The 23,566-nt window shown below is 38.8% G+C and overlaps 1 protein-coding gene across 1 annotated transcript in view; it reads right to left on the bottom strand.

Moving 5' to 3' along the window:
* The window catches only part of Grip1 (glutamate receptor interacting protein 1), a 607,772-nt gene that overhangs the window by 425,052 nt on the left and 159,154 nt on the right, over positions 1-23,566 (bottom strand). The window lies entirely within an intron of this gene.

Here is a 23,566-nt window from a genome sequence, read left to right as displayed (position 1 = left end):
TCTGGCGGGTTTATTATGCCTTTTAAAGGAGTCATGCTTAAACTTTTATATGCTGATAATGACATACATGTGTGTACATGTACATTTTTGGAGGTAGCACTGGAGTTGAACCTAAGCTTCTGCTTGCTAACAGATGCCCTACTACCTGAGTCACACTTGCAGCCCTTTTTTGTTTCAGTTATTTTTCAGATAGGATCTTGTATTTTTTTCCAGGCTGTCCAATCTCTGCCACCTGAGTAGCCAGGGTCATAGGTGTGTGACCCACCATATTCGGCCTAATTTTTATAGACTATATGTAGGTTTACATATATATATATATATATATATATATATATATATATATATATATACAAATATCTGTCTTTATTATGGATTACTTTATTATTATTCTGTCTCTGTATTTCATTCATATTGTTATATTGAATTTTTAGATCCACATATGTCGATTCCATTCTTGGTGAAATTTATTTTAAGCCACTAAAGGTAGTGCTGTTAAATTTTTGACAAAAAGAAAGCTGCAAAGGTTCTGATAAAAATAACTGGACTAAATCATATCTAAGGTCACACACACTGAGAAGCTTTATTCCATCCTATTAAATATGGCCAATATAATCAGTCATTTTTCTCTACAAAAGTGGCTGCGGCCAAAAATCAAAAGTAAATTATGCACTACATCTTATTTAGCATTATTGCTCAAAGAACACACTCATATTTCTGGAATTTCCCTAATTTACATATTCTTTATCATGGGAAACCTATTTCCTAGTCTGTGAGGCAGAAAATGGCATTCTACATGCACTCACTTATCAATCCTTTCCCTTTGTCCTATACATAAAATGTTCATGACAGAAAGCCTGTCAGACTAGAAAATAAAACAAAACTGTACCTGTAGATTTTTTTTTTTTTTTTTTTTTTTTTTTTTTTTTTATTGTAAAGCTACTATACAGAGGGTCACAGTTACATGAGTGAGGTTATGAGTACACTTCCTCTTGAACATTGTTACCCCCTCCATTGTTTTCCCCCTACCATCCCCTCCCTCCCTCCCTTCCCCGAGGTTCTTTTTTTTTTTTTTTTTTTTTTTTGATTGTGATTAAATGATTACATAATTTCAAAGTCACAAGTTCATTCTAACTTCCCTGGAGCAAATTGTCTACCACAGTCTGTAATATATAACAGTGTTCACATGTTATATACCATATTTGTGATCAGCAGCATGAGGATATTTAGTAGTGGTTCAACCAGATGAGCGGGAGTTCTTTGTTTCTTAAGTCCTGTTAGTTTTGTCGTATCACTAACCTTTTGGATTTAGCATCCACTTATGAGGGAGACCATGTACCGTTTGTCTCTTCGTTCTTGGCTTACCTCGCTCAACATGATTCCTTCTAGCTCCATCCATTTCCCTGCAAATGCCATTATTTTGTCATTTCTAATGGCTGCATAATATTCCATTGTGTATAGATACCACAATTTTTGGATCCATTCATCTGTGGTGGGGCACCTAGGTTGTTTCCATATCCTAGCTATTGCGAACAGTGCTGCAATAAACATGGAGGTGCACGTGTCCTTGTATATTGGTTCCTGTTGTTCAGGGTAGATGCCTAGAAGTGGTATGACTGGGTCGTAAGGGAGGTCAATCTTTAGCTTTCTAAGGACCCTCCAGACTGCTTTCCAAAGTGGTTGTATAAGTGTACATTCCCACCAGCAGTGTAATAGGGTTCCTCTTTCTCCACATCCCCTCCAGCATTTGTCGTTGGCTGATTTGTGGATGTGGGACATTCTGACTGGGGTAAGGTGGTATCTCAGGGTTGTCTTTATTTGCATTTCCTTCACCACCAGGGATGATGAACATTTCCTCATGTGTTTCTTTGCCATTTTTATTTCTTCATTTGAGAAGTCCCTCTTTAGTTCCCTTGCCCATTTAGTAATTGGTTTGTTAGGTTTGGGAGGGATTAGTTTCTTGAGTTCCCTGTATATACAGGATGTTAACCCCTTGTCTGATATATTGCTGGTAAATATTTTTTCCCAATTAGTTGGTTGTCTTTCTAGCTTAGTTGCGATAGATTTAGCTGTGCAGAAGCTTTTTATTTTAAGGTAGTCCCATTTGTCGAGTCTCTCTCCAACTTGTTGTGACCCTGGGACTCTGTTCAGGAAGTTCCTTCCTGTGCCTATTAGTTCAAGTGTCTCTCCTACTCTGTTCTGCAGTAGTTTCAGAGATTCAGGTTTAATGTTAAGGTCTTTAATCCATTTTGAGTTGATGTTGGTGCATGGTGATAGGCTGGGGTCCACTTTTAGTTTTCTGCATGTGGCTGCCCAGTTTTCCCAGCACCAGCGGTTGAAGAGGCTGTGTTTCTTCCATTGTATGTCTTTGGCTCCTTTGTCGAATATCAGCTGGCTGTAGGCCTGTGGATTTATATCTGGATCTTCTATTCTGTTCCATTGGTCTTCGGGTCTGTTTTTGTGCCAGTACCATGCTGTCTTTGTGATTATAGCTCTGTAGTAGAGTTTGAAGTTCGGCATGGATAGCCCTCCCATATTGTCTTTATCCCCTAGAATTGTTTTGGCTATTCTAGGTCTTTTGTTGTTCCATATAAATTTTTGGACTGTTTTCTGTATTTCAGTGATGTACGTCATTGGGATTTTAATAGGAATTGCATTGAATTTGTATATTAATTTTGGAAGTATCACCATCTTTACTATATTAAGTCGGCCTATCCAGGAGCATGGGAGGTCTTTCCATTTCCTAGTGTCTTCTGCAATTTCTTTCTTTAACTTTTTATAGTTCTCATTAAATAGTTCTTTTACATCTTTGGTTAGGTTAATTCCTAAATATTTTATTTTTTGGGAGGTTATTGTGAATGGGGTTGCTCCCTTTATTTCCCTCTCTTCCTGTGCGTTATCAGTGTATAGGAAGGCAACTGATTTTTGTGGGTTTATTTTGTATCCTGCTATTTTGCCGAAGTGACTTATGATTTCTAAAAGTTTGGGGATGGAGTTTTTGGGATCGTGGAGGTATAGTATCATGTCGTCTGCAAAAAGGGATAGTTTCACTTCTTCTTTCCCTATGCGGATCCCTTTAATGTCTTTTTCTTGCCTTATTGCCCTGGCTAAGGGTTCTAGGACTATGTTGAAGAGGAGTGGAGACAGTGGACATCCTTGCCTTGTTCCTGTTTTTAGGAGGATTGGTTGTAGCTTTTCCCCATTAAGTATAATATTGGCTATTGGTCTGTCATAAATGGCTTTTATTGTTTTTAGAAATGTTCCTTCTATTCCTATTTTCTCCAGAGCTTTTAGCATGAATGAATGTTGAATTTTATCAAAGGCCTTTTCTGCATCTGTGGCGATAATCATGTGATTCTTGACCTTGGCTCTGTTGATATGCTGGATTACATTTATTGACTTACGTATGTTAAACCATCCCTGTGTCTCTGGGATGAAGCCTACCTGATCATAGTGTATTATTTTTTTTATGTGTTTCTGGATTCTGTTAGCTAGAATCTTGTTAAGGATCTTTGCATCTGTGTTCATCAAGGAGATTGGCCTGTAATTCTCCTTTTTGGTTGGGTCTTTGCCTGGTTTGGGGATGAGTGTGATATTGGCTTCGTAGAATGAGTTTGGGATAGCTCCCTCCTTCTCTGTTTCTCTGAAGAGCTTGAGGAGTATGGGTATTAGTTCTTCTTTAAAGGTCTTATAGAATTCTGCTGTGAATCCATCTGGTCCTGGGCTTTTTTTTGTTGGAAGACTTTTGATAGCTTCCTGTATCTCATTATAGGATATTGGCTTATTTAATTGGTTAACTTCTTCTTTGCTCAGTTTGGGTAACTTGTATTTCTCTAAAAATGCATCCATTTCCGCCAGATTTTCTTCCTTTAGAGAGTATAGCTTTTGAAAGTAGTCTGTTAGAATTGTTTGGATATCTTGGGTACGTGTTGTGATGTTTCCCGTGGCATCCCTAATCCTATTAATATGGGTTTCCTCTCTTCTTTTTTTAATTAATCTTGCCAACGGGCCATCAATTTTGTTTATTTTTTCAAAGAACCAGCTTTTTGTTTGGTTTATTTTGGTTATGGTTTCCTGATTTTCTAATTGGTTAATCTCTGCTCTCAATTTGGTTATCTGGCTTCGTCTAGTAGCTTTAGGTCCCATTTTTTCTTGTTTTTCTAGCTGTTTTAGTTGCAACATGAGATTATTTACTTGGTCTGTCTCCATTCTCTTGATGTGGGCACTGAGGGCAATCAATTTGCCCCTCAGGACTGCTTTTGCTGTGTCCCACAAGTTTCTTTGTGAGGTGTTTTCATTTTCATTGAGTTCTAGGAAATGCTTTATTTCTTCTCTGATCTCTTCTGTTACCCAGGCCTTGTTAAGGAGTGTGCTGTTCAGTTTCCATGTATTAGAGAAATTTCTGCGGTATGCTTTGTTATTGAGAGCTAGCTTGATTCCACTGTGGTCAGATAGGATACAGGGGATTATGTCGATCCCTTTGTATTTGCTTAAGTTCCTTGAATGAACTATGATATGGTCTATTTTGGAGAAAGTTCCATGAGCTGCTGAGAAGAATGTGTACTGTGTTGTTTTAGGGTGAAATACTCGGTAGATGTCAGTTAATTCCGCTTGAAGTATGGCCTCACTTAATTCGGTAGCTTCTTTGCCAATCCTCTGGTTGGTAGACCTGTCCTTTGGTGAGAGTGGCGTGTTAAAGTCTCCTAGTATTATCGTATTGGGATCTATTTTATTCTGTAAGTTTGAGAGCATTTGTTTAACATATCTGGGTGCACCGATATTTGGGGCATATAAGTTGATGATGGTTATATCCTCCTCTTGGATTGTTCCCTTTATTAATATGTAATGTCCGTCCTTGTCTTTCTGTACTGATTTTAATGAAAAGTTTATTTTGTCAGATATCAGGATAGCTACACCTGCTTTCTTATTGGGGGAATTTGATTGGTAGATCCTTTTCCACCCCTTCACTCTGAGTTTGTTTGTATGTTTGGCTGAGAGGTGGGTCTCCTGAAGGCAACAGATGGATGGGTCTTGTTTTCTGATCCAGTCCTCAGTTCGTTTTCTTTTAATTGGCGAATTCAGCCCATTTATATTAAGAGAAAGTATAGAGAGATGCATTGTTGTCCCTGCCATTCCGTTTTCCTAAGTTTTTCTTCTTTCCTTTCCTCCTGTGCTTGCTCAGTTAGACTTTGAGTAATGCCTGTTTGGGGCAGGTCCCAGTTCCTGGTTGCTTTCTTCAGGTTGTGTCCCCCCTCTTAGAATTCTTTGTAATGCTGGCTTAATGTTTATGTATTCATTTAGTTTTTCTTTGCTATTAAAAGTTTTCAGTTCTCCATCGAATGTGAATGCTAGCTTTGCCGGGTATATCAGTCTGGGTTGGCAGTTATTGGCTCTCAGGGCTCGTATGGTGCTTTCCCAGGCTTTTCTTGCATTCATTGTTTGTGTGGAGAGATCTGCAGTGATTCTAATTTTTTTCCCGTTGTAGTATAGCTCCTTCTTCATTTTTGCTGCATGCAGGATTGTTTCCTTATTATTCAGATCCATCATTGTTACTATTATGTGCCTAGAAGTGTTTCTCCTGGGATCTTGCTTGTTGGGTGTTCGATAAGCTTTTGTGATGTAGTTAAGATGGTCGTTTTTGAGGTGGGGAAAATTTTCATTGACTATCTTGTTAAATAGGTGTTGCATTCCCTTGCTCTGGAATTCCTCACCTTCGTCCACTCCGATTATGCGAAGGTTAAATTTTTTAGCATTATCTGCTTGCTCTTGAATTTCCCTTTGGTTTAATTTGAGTGATTTTTCCATATCTGTCACTTTTTGGTCCAGTTGGTGTATTCTGTCTTCTGTATCTGACACTCTACCTTCCATTTCATTCACTCTGTTGACCGTGGCTTCTATTGTGGTTTGCATGATGGAAATGGATCCCTTTATGGATTCAATGTTGGTTCTCAGAGTACTGATCTCACCTCTCAATGAGGTGATATCAGTATGCATTACCTCTAATTTGGCGTTTATCTCACTTCTTACTGAGGTTTGTGCAGCTTCTATTTTTGCATCCAATTTTTGTTTGATATCCTGTATATCTTTTGATAGTTCATCCTTGTGCTCTTTCAATTTCTGATCCATTTCTCGCTTTATTTCTTGAGTCATTGCCTCCAGCAACCCTTGGATGTAGTTTTTGTCTTCCATTCCTGCTTTGCTCCCACTGGGGCTCTCCCCTGCGTGGCTGCTGGCTTTTGAGGTGAGCTTGCTGTCCTGGGTAGTGGTAAACCTTGTGATTTTTCTCTGTGATTTTCGCATGGGGGTTCAGGAGACTGCTCTTCAATCTTGTTTTGGTGTGTCTGTCTTTGCTTGGTTGCTGATTCTCTATTGGTAGAGAGAGTCTGTGTCTGATCTGGATTCTGTTGGGAGCCTATTTCCAGCTGCTATTCACTTAGGATTCTCAGCTCTCTGCTGTAGCAATTCCCGCCTTTGGAAGGGTTGAGCAGCCTAGACTGCTTGTGTTTGCTCCTGCGGGTGCTCTTGGGAAGATCAGATGCTCTGGATGCACTCTCCCAAATACTGGAGTCTGCTATGGGCTCCTGATGTGTTTTTGTTTGTTTTGGGCTGGTTGTGGGCTTGAACTCTAGGTTTGGGTGCTGTCCCTCAGCTCTTCAGCTCAGGGCTGGCACCCTACCATTTGAGCCACAGCCCCACTTCTGACCCTTTTTGCTTTGTTCAGGCGCCGGTCCCCTGGCCTGGTTCCGGCCCCAGCCTGGAGCGCGCTCGTTAGGCCTGTGCTAATGTGTATACCACCTTGGTTATGCAGCCTGGAGGACACAGTTCAAATTTCTTCTACTGTTGGTAGTCTTGACCCAGGGGCACTGTTCCTGGCTTGAGCATTTAAGCTCCCTTCCCGGGGCGCTCTTGCTCTGGCCTGGCCAGCAGAGTGTGCTCCACCGACTGGTGGGGCTCTCGAACAGTTCCCAGTTTTAGTGGGTCCTGTGGTCCGGGTGTTGGGGTAGGGAGTCTAGGTCAGGGTCTGGGGATTCCCTCCAGCTCTGGTCTCCCTTGATGGATTCCCTGTCCCCTGATGGGTACTCACCCTGTAGGTCGTCAGTTGTTGTTGCAGTCCGTCAGTTGTTGTTGCAGTCCGAGTTCAGTTGGGGTGGTTGCGGGCTGGGTTGGGCGGCCCCCCGCCGGGTCGTTGCGATCGCGACAGGTCCCTTTGTGGCGCTGCTGGTGCCGGGCGGCTTTGGCGGGATGGAGCCTCTCCGCTCCGGTGGAGAGTGATGGGTGGGGTGGGATCCTCCTGGAGACTCCCGGCTGGTAGGTTTCTCTGTTCCTGGCGATCCGCTGTTCTGCAATCCGGTACCTGGTGATCTGCAAGCAGCCCCCTGTGTCTCTGTGGCTCCGGCAGCCCCCGCCGGGCCGGCTGGCCGGCGGCTTGGCGCACTGCCGCGCGGCCAGTAAAGGTTGGGGGAGGGGTCTTCGCTCTTCTCTGTTCTGAAATTCTTCTTTTCCTCTCTTTCTTTTTTTGTTATTTTCCACCTCTGGTTTTTCTCTGAGTGTTCGTCTTTTTGTTGTTGTCGGTCTCTTGGGGAGATTAAAGGTTGGAACTCGAACTCTCTTTTTGGTTGGAGAGAGCTGTGGCGTTTCCCTACTGCCCCGTCGCCATCTTCTGGTGACTCCCCCCTGTAGATTTTTATAATGAAATCTTTTAAAAAATGAAAGCTCTGGTTTATCCTTCTTTTCGCATGTCATATACACACATCCTGACATTCAATTCACGAGAAGATCTTGTTTACCTTTTTGAAAAACAGCTTAATAAAAATATGTGACTATCCTAAAATTAGCATTACCAGTATTTTATATTTCATACTACATACTTGTATACAGTAGAAGTATATTTTACTTACATTTGGCCTGGATAAACAGAATTTCCAATAAATGAGAGAAAAAATGTAAAAGAGTCATACAAAAAATGATTATAAAATGAGATAAATTATTTGGAATTAAAATAATTTGTTTATACTGTGAGCCAACATTAAAGACATATCTAGATAATATGAATGTAAAGCAGCACTTAAAGTTTACACTGTGCTTTGCAATCTAGTAGACTCACTTATTCTACAGTTAGGAAGAAGAACTCAAAACTCTACAAAGGAATGTGAGTGACCTTAGTGAAGACATTGTTCAGGTTCAAATTCAACTGTTTATGTACAGTAGATATGCTGAGTAGTTCCCAAAGAGATGGGCAAAGGCCAGAGCATTTTTTTTCAGGGGATCAGGAATGGTGGAAATATTCCTATAGTCACACACACACACACACACACACACACACACACACACACCTCTGTGTATTATGTATTTATGTATATGTGTATATATATGAATATAAACAAAAGTGAAATAAGGAAGATTGAAACACACTATTTAAAAAGTACAAAGGGCTAAAGGACCCTCTGGGACAGGACTGACACATCCAGGGGCATCTCAGAAGGATGTTGGAAAGAGGAAGAACTTGAGCTAGCTTTTAGTAGGATGATGTGAGATTATAGAGACAAGAGACAAGATAAAGGGAGAAGATGAAGATAAATGAAAAACACACTACGGAGTTGGGACTAGATTCTATATACTAAACATTTATTAAAGAAACGTGACAGATCACTTAATACTACATAGTAGATTCTTTCATAAGCAGTAGGGATATAGTAAAAACTTAGAAATATAGCACTTGGAACACTGAGCATAGGAAGCTCAGGGTTCAAGGCCGGTGTGGGCAAAAAAGTTCTCAAGATTGCTTCTCAATGAGAGAAGCTGGATGTTTTGGTACACACCAGATATGTCAGGACATATAAAATAGAAGCTGGGTTAGCTCAAAAACAACCAGTAAAAAAACTATGTATTTCATATTATGCACTTGTGGGGATGTTAGCAGAGTACTGTCTAAGTCTCAATCACCAAAAAAATCAGTAAAATAAGAAATAAGTAAGTAAAATTGTTGCTCTCGTAGAGCACACATGCCAGAGACTGGACAAATGAAATAAAGAAGAACATAGAGTAGGATTTTGAGTTTGAGGGGTAAAATCATCTGCTAAGAGAAAGGGAGGAAAGAGCAGCTGGAAGCTTTAGAGCAGATGTCAGAAATGGCCATAGTAATTAAGTAGCCATGAAATTAAGAAGAATTTCATGGCAAAACTGATGATGTGGTGGAGGCCAAGTACATTGACCCTGAGTTTACTTGCTAACATTCATATGTGTCAACATCACAGTTAGGATACCCTGCCCACTCTCTACACTTGAGTATAGGAACAGAGAGACTGTAGCAATTGCCCAGGAGGGAAGAAAACCAGGGCGGCCATGACACATTCTTTTGGCTACATTTTAAATCTATAGTAAGGATAAATGCCTAGTGCAAACAAAACATAGACAGCATGGTTTCCTGACTTACATGACGAAGAATTTATATATGTGCAGCAGTACGAAAACAAAAAAAGATGTAGAACTATGGGAAATAAATATTGGGCACATGATGGACTATGTATAACCAGTTAAAATCAGCCAGAGATTTGCCAAATGAATCCCCAAAGGCTATTGAATGGGTTAACTGATTTGTATAGTTCCATAGGCAAACCTTTAAAATTTAAATAGAATTTTTTGTAAATGTTTCTCAGGCTCATTTAATATTCATGCTCTATAAATGGTAAGACAAACAAGGATAATTCAAGGTCCCACCAGAGGCCCAATCCTAGAAGCCAGGTTCTCAAGCAGAATTTTGCTGCTCTTCTATTCTTTGTCTTTCCTGCAAATAATAGGTATCTCAGGAGGAAAAGAAGGACTAAAGGGGGGTTTTACTTTATTTTCCTTTCATGTATTAATACCTGCTGGTAGTGCTCCAAATGGACTATCTAATAAATGGTAGCATTTCTTTGCAGAAAAAAAATGTCTTAGAAGATAGAAGTACTGCAGAGCAAGTGAAAGAAAGGAAAAAAGGTACAGTGTATGGTAGTGGGCAGAGATGGGAGAAATTACAGTAAAACTTGCTTTTTTCTGGATATTAAAAGCAGAGGTCAATTTTTAGCCCCAGTCTGTAATGACTGAAGAGAAGTAAAGGGTAAAAAGGCTTACAGCTTAGCTGGAGAAGCTGAAGCTACTAATTGGCTCTAATGATCTGAATGCAAATTAATAAATCTGTGTTAAAAATTACAAGCATATATAATTATGACTTTCAGAATTTATGAGCTCTGTTTAACCCATTATTCACACCTTTTCCTTCCTGAGACTTGATAGGAACAGAGAACTTCATTTTAACTACTGTTCCTGTCTCATCCATCATATATTCCATTGAGCTTTACAGCCTTTGAAGGTCTTGTTAAAAGAATTTAAGAATTATAGAAACCCACAGATATTATCACACTGGAGTGGGAAAAGGTAAATCACAAGGCTGTGAAGGGGTGAACAGCTTGAAAATACCTAGCAATTTTGTCTACATAAGAATCACTGGATCCAGCAAAAAGAAAAAGTTGAAATCACAATGTGTGGGCTGTCAGATACAGAAAATATATTAAAAAACAACATGGTCAGGATGCATTTCCTTCAGCAAAGAGTAGTTGTTAGGATTAACCAAGATAATGGATGGTATAAAAGGGCCTACCAAATGCCTGGTACCCAGCAAGTATTTAAATTGTGTGTTGACTCATCTAATTCCTATTTCTAACTCATTATTCTCTGTTTTCCTGTTGATTTTTGTTTGTATTTCTGTCTTTCCTGCATACTTGTTTCTCTGTGCTATAACTTGGATATTTACTGCCTGCCTTTCAAGGCCCATGTGTTAAAGGCTGTTGGCAGGGAGATTTAATTGGGAGATGATGGAACCTTTAAAAGATTGTCTAGAGTAGGCCTTCAGGTCATTGGTGAGGAAGGACATAAAAGAATGTGGAGCCTCAGATTACTTCATCTTTCTCTTTTTCTTTTCTTCCCATAAGGTCACTCACTTGACCATATATTATTCTCCTACCATGACATACTGTCACCCAACCAGGGGCCTGAAACATTAAGTCCACCTGATCATGGGGCCTAGATTTTACAAACCAGAACCAAACCAAACTTCTCTTAAGTTGTTTGTCTTGGGTATTTGTTATAGCGATGGGAAGCTAACATATCCCTCTTCTCAACCTAAGGTGCCTATCACGTGCATTGTTGACCACTTAGTTCCTCTAGAGCACACAGAAAGACCATGTATTGAAATATGATGTTAAATGTCTAGCAGAGGCCTAACCCCTGGGTTCCTATATATGCATAATTTGCTCCAGTATAAAAGAACACTCATCAGTCAGCACAGATGTGAAGCACCTGAACCAATTCACTGCTAGTTATACATAAAAGGGGAACCCTGCTTGGACAGGACAATGTATGCAGCCCGGACCTTTCCAACATCACCTGAGAAATCCTGCTTGGAAACTATAGGGCTATATTGTACTTGAGATCTGACAAGTGGGGGGGGGGGGGGGGGAGAAAAAGAAGTTTATAAAAAAAAACAGTAGATTTGTAAAAAAGCTCATTTTTACCCCCATCAAATAGCTGTAAACTTGAATAACTCCCTATCTTTCTTATTGAGAAATGAGACTATTGGGATAGTCAAAATGAGTCAATATATCTAATGTGTTGAGAACAGTATCAGGATCATAGTAAATACCAAATATTATACTATGATGATCACCACACCATCATCATACTTTGATTTCAAGAATATTTGGATTGAAAATTTTAATCATCACTATTAACAATGACTACAAGATTATTCTCATTTCATATTTTGCTTTTCAGATCCAAAAGTATCTTCCTCATATTCTTCTCTTGGGTTCATATCAGGCCTGACGCTAGGAGGATTATTATCTCTACTTCATGGATAAGGCACCCAAGGTTGCATTACTTATTTATTTCATTTAACTCAGGGCCACAGGCCTCTCATTTTCAATCACACCTGGCATTCTACCTTTTGAACCATGCAACCTGACCTCCTATTCTGCCTTTCGCTGGTATACTGGAGAATAGTGAACTTCAGACCTCAGCCTCCTGAGTAGCTATGAATATAGACATGAATCACCAGCCAAGTCCAAGGTTGTTTTAAATACATGCTCTCCTTCTCTATTCTCTGTAAGGTTCATAACTAAAGAGACATCATTAATAGATTCTGGCTTCAGAAATAGGGGTGGGGACAATATATCCATATAAGCCAAGTTAGAAATAAAAATGGGAGGATAGTCCTCTCCCTCTTTCCCTCCACAATCCATCAATCACCAAGTCATATGCATCTTTCTCCCTCTATCTCATCCATTACTGCTCTTTCCACCTCACCCTCACTGCCAAAGCCTTGATCATTTCTTACTTAACCATCTACAATTGCTAGTTAATGATCATTCTGTCCCTCTGCTCTCTGGCCTTCATGGCCATTCTCCACATAAAAACCTATCACATTCTTCTTCTTCAGGGGGCTAGAAGATTTCTCTGGTTGAGGCACCATCCTACAGCTGTGCTGTCCTGTACTGTTACACAACCTGGTTAGGTTCTCCTCTTCAGTTGTTGGCTTTGCAATAGACTATACATTTCTTGAGGGTATGGATCATGTCTCTTCATCTTTACTTTCTCAGGACCCATTTTAGGATATGTGCTCAAACAAGGTATGTTGAACAACCAAACCAAGCCCTCTTTACTGTAAACACACAAGCCTCGTGCAGCCCTGCCTATGCTCACACAACATGACATCCTTGGGCATGTTTACGGAAGGCGGCCTCCTCCTGTGGAAACTCACTCTGCTCAGAGATCAGGACTTCCAACCTCGGTAAGAACCTTGGAAAGGACCTCCATAATCTCTAGTTTCTCAATGCTTGAAAGTTTCCACTGACAGGGTCTGGAATTAAGGGGAACTTGTTTGTATAGAAAAGTTCTGACTTCTAACCATCATTCTAATATAAAGGGCAAAAATGTCTCATTTAACTCTCAGGGGCATCCTGGTGTGAATACTATATTAGATGGTTTCCTACCATCTGTTTTTGATCTCTATTGCCTTAGAGCTGTGTGATCTTGGTCAGTTTGTTCAATTTCCTTAATTCTTGTTTCTCTACTTGCCAAGTGGGTATCTACTTCATTAAATTGTGAAGGTTAGACAGGATGGTACATACAAAATGATCATCATGGTTAGCACCTTGATCAAAGACATTAGCTACTATATTTTTATTGTCTTTGAGAAGTTTTAACTACTCTAGAATGCACATATGTATGAATAACATGAAATGCAACTGAAAATTTTAGTTCACTGACATATTCCAGGGACAAATTGACCAGGTTTTTAACTCAAACCATTTGTGAATGCATTTGGTACACCATTACAACAGCTAGCCTCTTGTAAGAGTAGAAAAGTGGGGTGTGGGAGGGGGGACAGGGCAATTGTGAGCAAACCTGACCTGTGTATTGTTAATAATTTAAGTGAGACCACTTAGTGTTCTTGCTAACAGCAGCAAGCCAACATCTGAACCTCCTTCTACTGTATTAGAACTCCTGCCAACCACAAGGGAGTGACAGCTATTTGAAAAACTGCCTCTCTTCCATCTCGAGTAGGCTTATGATGTGTATCATGAAGAATCTATAGTTGGAATAGAAGGCTAAGAGAGTAGAAAATGAGACTATTAGTCCCTAGAATTTTAGGATGAATAACAGAATAAGAATGAAAATACAAGATGAGGAAGTAAAGAAATCTGCATGAACAAGTTATGATTTGGCAGAACTGGAATTGGAAGCTAATAATTGTGAAACATAAAAGTTGCAGGAAACAGAAGCTTTAAGGGAAAGAAGCATTACAAGTTGTACATTTCCTATAGTTAGAGCTTAGCCTGGAGCAGATCTACCCAATGAATACCCTAGGTGCAATTACCTGGAAAGAAAAGCAAATAAGAAAGAAAAGACATGCAAACAGAAAATAAACGAACAGAAGGCAAAATATTACTTGTGCAAGCAACAGAATAAAATTTTGAAATATCATCAGTGATACTCTTTATTTCTGGAAATTCTTGTTGTCTCAAAGTCTTGTCCTGTTTGCATTGAGGTATCCATTGTCTAAAGAAGACAGTCAGGCAAGAAGAAAAAGAGACTCTGCCTATCTTGACTTTAAAGCAGGCCTGTTTCGGAAAAAAGTTATGAAAATACTGATCTCCCCTGTGCGACCTGGGTACTCCAAACATACCAAAACCAGCCTGAAGCACTGACTACAAACTTCTACCATTAACCTGGCCACTGAGATCAAAACTCCAGTAGGGTACACAGGAAACCTTCAAAGAGAGTTCTCTCAATCTCCAATGAAAATAATTGACTTACATATAAATGAATAAGCTGAGAGATGTCATAACTGAATATGAACTTTGATGTGGAAATCATTTTGAAAAGGTTATCCTCAAATTTTATGTAATCTTTTAAAGTAATCTTTTACTTTTAGAGTAAAAATATTGATAATGGAATAAAATAACCAATTTTAAAATAGAAAAAAATGTGTATTGGCACTGATAAATTAATAATGATCTATATCTTGTTTTATTTTTGTAGGAGTACTAGGGTTTGAATTTAAGGCCTTGTTGTCTTATCACTTGAACCTCACTACCAGCCTAACAAAAACCTACATATGAAGGCTTCTGGTGTATAATTTTGGCTCATCCTTGAAGCCCAATTACAACTTCCCCTATTTCTTCTCACTCTTTGGTCTAATGTTTAGCTAAACTGGCTTTGCTAAACAAGTATTCAACCATTTGATCCATGCCTATGGCCCTTTTCACTTTAGGTTATATTACAGATAAGGTCTTATGATGTTTCTTGGGTCTCAGATCACAAGTCTTATAGCTATAGCTCCAGAGCAGCTTGTATTACAGATTTGTGCCATGCTTAGGACAAGAGTACCATGAAGAAGCTGTTGTTAAAGTAATCATTCCTCACTGTTAAGAACTATATCATCACCATTAATTTTACATCATGCTCAAATCTCATAAAGTTTGACTTTTGCAAGATCACATACCCAAGTGAGAGCTACAATGAAAGTATGTCTCCCTCTACTCTTGGCACTGCCCATCTCTATTCCCCAGCTTCAATCAGATAGTAATCTTGAAAGCTGAGGAAATGAGAAAGCAAAGCAATTAAAACTGTGCACTGTGAACCACTTGATCTTATCTTTCATTTTCTGGTTTTGTTAACTATGTCAGCACAGGAGAGGAAATTCAGTTGTTTGCAGATTTACCCTTTGGTTTTTGCCTTAGGAGTAAAATATATTCTAATGTAAGTTAGCATTTCAAATTCTAGCAGCGTCTGGAAATAACCAAGATTGATGAAGAATAGACATATTTGAGAAAGAAGGCTTGGCAATAAAGCCATAATAACTAATTCTAAAACTTTATCAAATATTTATATATGTAAAATTTTCACTGTGCCTCAGTGTGCTAATGTGTATAGTGGGGTAGTAAGTATCTATAGGCCATTGTTTTTGTTTTGTTTTGTTTTGTTTGGGTCCGGTTGTGGGGCCTGAACTCTGGGCCTGGGCGCTGTCCCTCAGCTCTTCAGCTCAAGGCTAGCGCTCTACCACTTGAGCCACAGCGCCACTTCTGGTTTTTTTCTTTTTGCTTATGTGGTGCTGAGGAATCGAACCCAGAGCCTCATGCATGCAAGGCAAGCGCTCTACCACTGAGCCACCTTCCCAGCCCCTCTATAGGCCATTGTTAAGACTGAATGAGATTCAGTCCTAAAGCATTTTGACACTTCTTGGCACACCTGAGTCCATTAATGTGAGTTAGTCACATTGTCATTTGTAGTGATAGGATAATAAACTATAGATGTCTCCATATAACTATTATAACCTTATATGTTCCTTCATAAACTTTAAAGTTAAGTTACTATAAGAAGCATAAAGCTGGAGTTCATGTTAAATTGTTTCTCCTTTATCAGATGTGGTATTTATTCCCAGATGCTCCCTTTCACCAGAAGGGAAAAAAATGCTACTTTAATTAAAAGCAAATTTAATTTAGATAAGGACGGGTGCTGATTAGCAGTTCTCTGTCCACTGTATTCATCAGAATTATCTGGGGTTCAAAAGCTTTAACAAACACAGACAAGTTCTACCTCAGGTGACTCATTCAAATGCTCAGAGTGAAGAACCAAGAACTGACTTATGTTTTAAGCCTGTTGAGGTTCTGGCAATGTGCAGATAGGGTAACAATCATGGCCCTAAAGACTCCAGCTTCCTATTAATAGGAACTAATAGGAGTTAAAGTTTTGTAAATCTAGAATACATTTTCTACTAAGCCACCCAGTTGCTATCATCAAACTTCCTAAGCCACACTTAAGTAAACCAAAATTATTGATCAAGTAAATAAAAAACAAATATTATGATTTGAAAAAGAATACCCTAAAAATATTTAAAGGTTATATTTGAATCAACAATCTTTTGTCCTATAATACAATTGAATATTAATGAAGAAGTATGCTTGAAAACACAGTTGATCAGGAAAAAACTGACTCTAAAGGGTTACACAATTTGTCCAAGAAAATGAAGTTAGCTATATATAGTTCAGTCTCAAAGATAATTTTTTCAATCCTGTCACACTTTTCTTGTCTAGTATCCCTGTGCCTGAATGTGACACACAGAATTTTTTTTTTACTAGTTTTACCCATTTAGAGAACTGTGATCTATTGCTTCACTCTACTATACCTTGCTCTGTTAAACGTTTGTCTACTAAAAAAAAATGTCAAAGGAAGATGGTCAGTGGTGTAAGCTGCAACACATCTTTTGCTTCTGCTCAGAATAAATAGTTCACTGGCTTTCTAATTTTATCCCCCCCAAAATGGTAATATTCTTAAGCTTAGAACTCATTCTATTTGCATAATTTTAAGAAATGTCATTGTATATTTCATATCACTGAATTTGTTGCTGGATTTCTAACAATAGAATAACTATCATTTGTTGAATGCCTATTGCATGTCAAATGTTGTACATATAATAAATATATATCACAGATAAGTAACCTGAGGCTGAGAGTACTTGAACTGCTTATCAACATAGCTGTTTGGTAGCAAAAGAAGGATTCTAACAACCAATGTCAAGCCAAAATTTGACTTTACTGAATATAATACTAATTCAAATTAAGGTATTTAGATAAAATTGAATTTAAATATAATTTGGGTAATAAGAAACAACAGTCTGTGAAATCAGTGATTCCATTGATGTGGATAAAGAATAGTAGAAACTGAATGTAATTCTTTCAAAGAATCTTCTTGTTAGCTGGATGACAAAGATGGCATATCTCTGGAAGGAACTAAGTTATATTCTCTGCTTCATATCTGAGAGTGAGCATCAGCAAATACAAAATGGAAAAGAAGAAGCATGAGGAAAATTTTAAAAAATGCAAATAATTCAGATGACTGTAGCTAGAATACAAATCAATTTATTATAAATGTTAATGGATCAACCTTTAGATCTAAAATGAAATTATCTGACTAAAGATAAATTTTGCCAGGAGGAGAGAGAACATGATAGAGTAACAGGAAAAAAAATAAAACTGTATTCATGCTGGGATGTTAATAGTAAAGACTGGGATCATCCATATTCCAGGATCACCAGGGCTCAACGACTTTGTGATGCGTTTCTGAGACTTAAAGACCACTGTAGAAAACAAATGAATCTGGGAGAGAGCAAATAAGGTGTTGCTATTTTTTATTATTGCTCTAAATATTATTAGATTGGTTTTCTAATAGCAATTTTATGATTGCTATGAAATGCCTAGAAGGCACATACTCTCTGATAAAGAATTTCTTTTGATGAAATAATATAGTGAAGGAATCTCAAGTAAGCTAAAGCTTTTCTATTTCTCCATAAAGGTTTTAGCTTATATTTGGAAAGCAACTAGCAAAAGTCCCTAGCAGTTTTCTGAGATAATGCCAATGATGATTCAAAATTTATACAAAGCTTTGCATAACCTTACTAAGAAATAGGCTGCAGTTGTGACTCAATGGTTTAGAACCGCTCAAGGGCTTAATGTAAATTTTTTTGTATCAAGGACCTAGCAGTGCTGCCAGCCCTGGGAAAGTGTTCACATCTGAATGATCACAGTCATCAGCATAAGCCTCCAGGAAGAAGGGACAGGGCAGGACTGGGCTGCAGCCAGGAGTCAATGGAAAGGCTCTACTACCCTACCTCCCCCCAGAAGTATATGGCTAGAGTGTTCAGACCTTAGAATAAATGAGGGTGAGAGCAAGCCATAATCAACAGTGGAGCAGCTATGTCCTCCACACCAACACGGATGGAGATCAGAAGGATCTCCATCTTGCTACTCCTCATCAGAACAGTGAGTTAGCCACACTCCTTCCTGAAAGAGAGGGAGGATAAATGGAAGAAGAACATACTGGAGCTGGAGGAAGAAAAATGCTTTGACATTAAAATCCTCCTTCCTTCTCACAGATGATTAGATACTTTGAGAAAAAACTGATAGAGGAATAGATAGCCACTGGAAAATCTCTGAGGTGACAAACATCTCCAATAGGAAAGCATGGGTAATTCCACTTCAAACCACACAGAGCACATGGCTATCTCCTTCCTGGTAGGTGGGCAGCTCAGACAGTCAAGGCAAGGACTTGTGATAGCTAAGGGCAACCCTAGCAACAAGGAAGAAAAACATGCCATCACCAGAGAAGTGACACCACATTTACTGTGAGGGACTCAGAAAGGCAGTAAGTAGTATCAGGGTTAGCACCAAGTAGGTACAAGGCTGCTTCCAGAGATGCTGGCAGTAAGGTGGCCAACAGTGTGGTGGCCTCCTGGGGTCTGATTTTTCAGAAAGTGGTTCCATTGTTCTACCTACACAGTACAGGAAGAACTGCACCAGCCTAGAAATCTAGCCACAGGGCTAGGTTTATGACCTATTTATCTCCCTCTCAAAGTCTTAGTGCCATCCTCTGTTCAGTGGCTGCACTCTGCCATAGAGTTCTCTGATGTGGGCCTGCTGTGCCATGCATATTGCCTTCTATGCTCCACCAGGAGCTCCCAGTGCATTGCACTTGCCCCTGACACCATAAACTGCCTCACTGCTCAGATACCCCTACAATAGTCAGTGTTCACAGCCTCCCATGGTCTGAATCTATTTTCTCCCCATGTATCTGCTGAACCCTGCATGTCTCAAGCTCACTGCAGTGCTCTACTGAACACAAGTAATAAGCAAAAATCAGATTGGATTACCAATCACCACCTTATTCAAGGATGTATCCTCAAAAGTAAAGGTAGTCCCAGATCTGACACCGCCCCTTGCAATTAAGATAAGTGGACTACCAGTTTACATTCATATTTCTGTCATTATCAGAAAGAATGGAAATAATACTCATTTCATAACACCCTATGTTTCCTATTTTGTGACTAAATTATAAAATTAACATGCCTTTGTTACTAGTTCAGCCTAGAGACTATAGTTAAAATTTAAACAATTATATGGCCAGTTCTAAGGAGAATAACTCATCTTTTCATCTTTAGAACTTGAACAGAGGTTCAGATGGGACAGAGAAGGGAGACAAGGCTAAAAGTCCAGAGTCACTGATAGCTCTGATAAATAAACAATAGCCACTCGATTAGTGAGGTATTATCGAATCCTTCGACAAAGGTGGGCATGAGGCCAAACAAGGGGTGTAAGCCAGAATATACTGGATAAAATATAAGAAAATCTGAATCTGAACTTGGGTAAAAGAGGCTGAACGAGGGACTGGAGCTTCCTGCAAGGATGATATGAAAATGCTCTCTGTAATAGGATGCTAGAGACATTTTAGAATAAAAAGGTCTGCACTCAGTTTAAAGGTATATGTGTTGTGGTGATGTAACTACTAGTTGGCCCCCATTTTGTCAAACATGCAATAAAGTCAGCTACATTTAAGAGTGCCCTGCATGACTAACTTGCTGAGAAGTCTAGGGGTAAGCAAAGCCAGTTATGGGTAAATAATGGAATACAGAGAAGGACATGGCCAAAGAGATAACAGTCGGGGAGAAATAAAACTTAAAGCAAGAGTGACTGGGAGGATATTGCCTTTGAGTACTTTAAAAAAAATAAAAACAACTTTGGTGGGTCTAGATTCTTCCCTGGATGTAATATAGAACATTTAAGTCAGCATTTAATGAGTTCCAACAAATGTGTCCTAAGCTGTCATCTGTGCTATGCTCTGCAGTAAATGTATGTTCCTCCTCAAAGTGACAAGGTGGTATAAGTTAATATTGTAATGACGTAAAGAAGGGATGTGACAGGGTTAAAAGGCTGGTGAAAAGAACGATGCTGGCAGCCCAAAAAATGAATTGGGAAGATATGCTTAGAGTCAGGAGAGTTCCAAGGTAACCAGCCTTAATAAATTCTAGACTGCAAGATAAGTGTCCTGAAATAAGGAGTAATAAAATAGCATGACAGTTTTCTAGTCCTAGAATTTCAACAATATTTCCACCATAAAAGAATAAAAAATGTGTTGAGGCCTTTTTCAGAAAGTCTTCAAAAAGGTCCTGCTTGAATGAAATGGGATGCCACTCAAACTGAGAGGTTATGCTATGTAGTGGTCATATGTGCCAGCTCCCGTGCTGGCTTGCTGGGTCTTAATGCCAACTCAGTCATCTGCCTGCTAAGTGGTCCAGGATGTGTTACTTCTATTTGGTATAGCTCCACTTTGTTATCTATAAAATAATAGAGAGAGACACACAATCACAGCACAAGTGAGAAGATGACATGAATTAATGCACATAAAGCACTTAGATAACCCTTGGCACCCAGATGGTATTCAGTATGCTAGCTCATCTTTGATCACAGAGCTCAGGCAACACTCTCAAAGTGCCTTGGGAGCCAGAAATCAGCTTCTAGAGCATAGCAAGAAAGTATGAGTCTCAGCCAAGACTACTGAGTCTACCATGAAGGGTGAAGGCAGAATAACTCAATTTCTCTGTTCAACTCAACCTCCTGCAATACAGAAAATGGACACGAGTTGCATAATTGTACATGCATACCCAACATTGGGTAGAGAAAAATGCACCAGATACTCACAAGACAATATGTTGGAAATGAACTTTATAACTTGGTAGGGGGAAGGGGGAAAGTTTATTGGAGAAAAGGGAAAGTGGGAGAAAAACAAGGGAGGAGGTAACATTTGACAAGAAATGTACTGACTACCTTATGTAAGTAACTGTAACCCCTCTGTACATCACCTTGACAGTAAAATTAAATTAACAAAAATAAATTTATCTAAAAAGAGTAATTATTCCAAAAAAAATGCGCCAGAGATTAAGACCCAGAGATTAGTACATAAGCAGCTACTTCAGAACATGTGCTTCAAGGATCAACACAGGGATGTGACTGAGGGGCCACAGATTGGCAGTGGATGACACCAATGAGAACAGGATATTCTTTCCAGAACGGTTTTCACAAATGGTACATTGAAAGGGAACAAAAATGCTAGTGTAAATATTTAATTTTTCTTGGCTTTAATTTTTAAGCACATTTCTTATATTACTTTCTTCATAGTATTAATGTGTATCTACACATGTGCACACACACATACACACACATCAGTTATAGCTTTGTAAAAACCAAGTAATAATAATTACTTGCCATAAAATGCTAGGTTCTATTAGTCTATAAAAGCTAAATCCTTACAAAACAAAGAATTATCAGTGTTGGAAACAAACTATTTGTCAAAGCCATGTGCTATAAAATCTCAAACAAAAAATAGTTAACAGTTCAGTTAGAAAGTGATATTTATCACCTGGATCACACAAATGCTTGACCAAATACTATATTCTAAAACACTCGAAATACCTACAAAGTAGAAGAGTTTTTTAAATACCATTTTACTTGTGTAAACTAAGGCAAGAATTGAGATTCAATACCAGTGCCCTGAGTGTTCACAGGCTATGTTATGCCACATTCACTAATATCTTAAGACTCAGAGTTTCCAGCACTCCTCAGAAATTGATCATAGCTAGTGGCATTTTCATCTTTAATGATGCTCACTTTGAAAAAATGGCTTCTATATGTAACATAAGACCCTCTTCTCTTTCTGATTACATAATTCTTTATGTCCTCTATGAGGAGAAAGAGCATTCATCAGTGTCCTCCTGACCAAAGCGTTCGCCAACAGTTACTAAATCACTTCACTACCAAGCTCAGTGAATCCAGCCCCTTGTTAGCCTTTTCTGGAAGACCTGACATTTCAAACCATCGGTAACTACATTTGTTCTCTTCTGGACCTCTCGTATTCTCTTGATGTTACCCTCAAAATGCAATAAATATATATATATGTGCAACCTACATACTGGGTTATATATTATATAATACATAAATCATTACATATTATATATGATTTATACATTACACATAAGCCATATGACTGTATGTGTATCTGTATATACATACATAAACATTTGTGTACATAAATGTGTATATAAATCCTTATCTTGGGGTTCATTTCGCCTAACATCAACTTATATACCACATATACAATATGTATATTACAAAATATATACAACATATATGGTTATAAATTACTATTATATATGTGTATTACAAATTATGCTGCTGTTAGTGAAGAACCCATGCCAAATAAAGCTGAAATAACTCCCTTTATCTTGTTAGGATATAATCTGTTATCATTACAAATCTCTTTTTACAACACTCTTTCTTAGACCAGCTTGTGCCCAATGTAGTGTGTTTATTATCAACAATTACCCTCTACCTTGAAATTACTCTCTAAAAGCATGCCAAGTGCTCAGATACTTAAAGGGGTAACAGGCTGTCCTTGTAGGGATTGTGTTGCTAAGCAAGAAAGTTCATGTAAGGCCTCAACACTAAAGATCTTGACAGTAGCTGGGGGCATAGAGCCAAGCGACAGAGCCTGTACATGAGTATCATCATCTTCTCCTTCTAATAATGACAAGGCATAGAAAGGGATTCACCCAGTTGTCTTGTCTGTCCTTACCTTATCCCTAAGCTGAATTTTATCTCTACTTCTTTTACATTAGCAACCTACCCAGGAAAGTTATGAAAAGACAGGAGTCCCCTGATCCAATAAAGAATTCAAGGGAGTTCTCTCATTCACTAACCAATGTGACATTCACTCAGGAAAATGCTGTTGTTAGGATGGCCCTACATCCTATCAATAGCACTGGAAAGAATCTTGATCCAGGTGAGATTCCATCCCTGTGCACTCATCTTCGATGTAGGACAGAATCTAGATGTCAGTTGCTCATGAGAAAAACAACTGCCCTATCCTGCCTTCCCACCTCACAACTACTGCTGTGAGTGCTGCCATGAGTCTCTGAACCTCTTTATAAAACTGTGTTTATAGAGAACAAAGGAAGGAACAGCAGCACCTGGACCAGTGGGACTACATGATCTTTAAGCAGGCAACTCCTACTTAAAAATGTCCTCTTGGATGGTAATAAAAAGCAGTAAAGAAGGAAATCAAGGTTGGGAAAGCAAAGAGGCTGAAGCAGGAATTGATGGTTCTGCATTTTAGCCTTGGAAAAGTAGAGGAAATACTATCAAGT

The sequence above is a fragment of the Dipodomys spectabilis genome, unplaced genomic scaffold (assembly GCF_019054845.1).
Source record: "Dipodomys spectabilis isolate Male_0828 unplaced genomic scaffold, ASM1905484v1 ptg000234l, whole genome shotgun sequence".
NCBI classification, from domain to species: domain Eukaryota; kingdom Metazoa; phylum Chordata; class Mammalia; order Rodentia; family Heteromyidae; genus Dipodomys; species Dipodomys spectabilis.
Note: the sequence above shows the minus strand (reverse complement) of the source record. Positions and strands in the feature narration are given on the sequence as shown.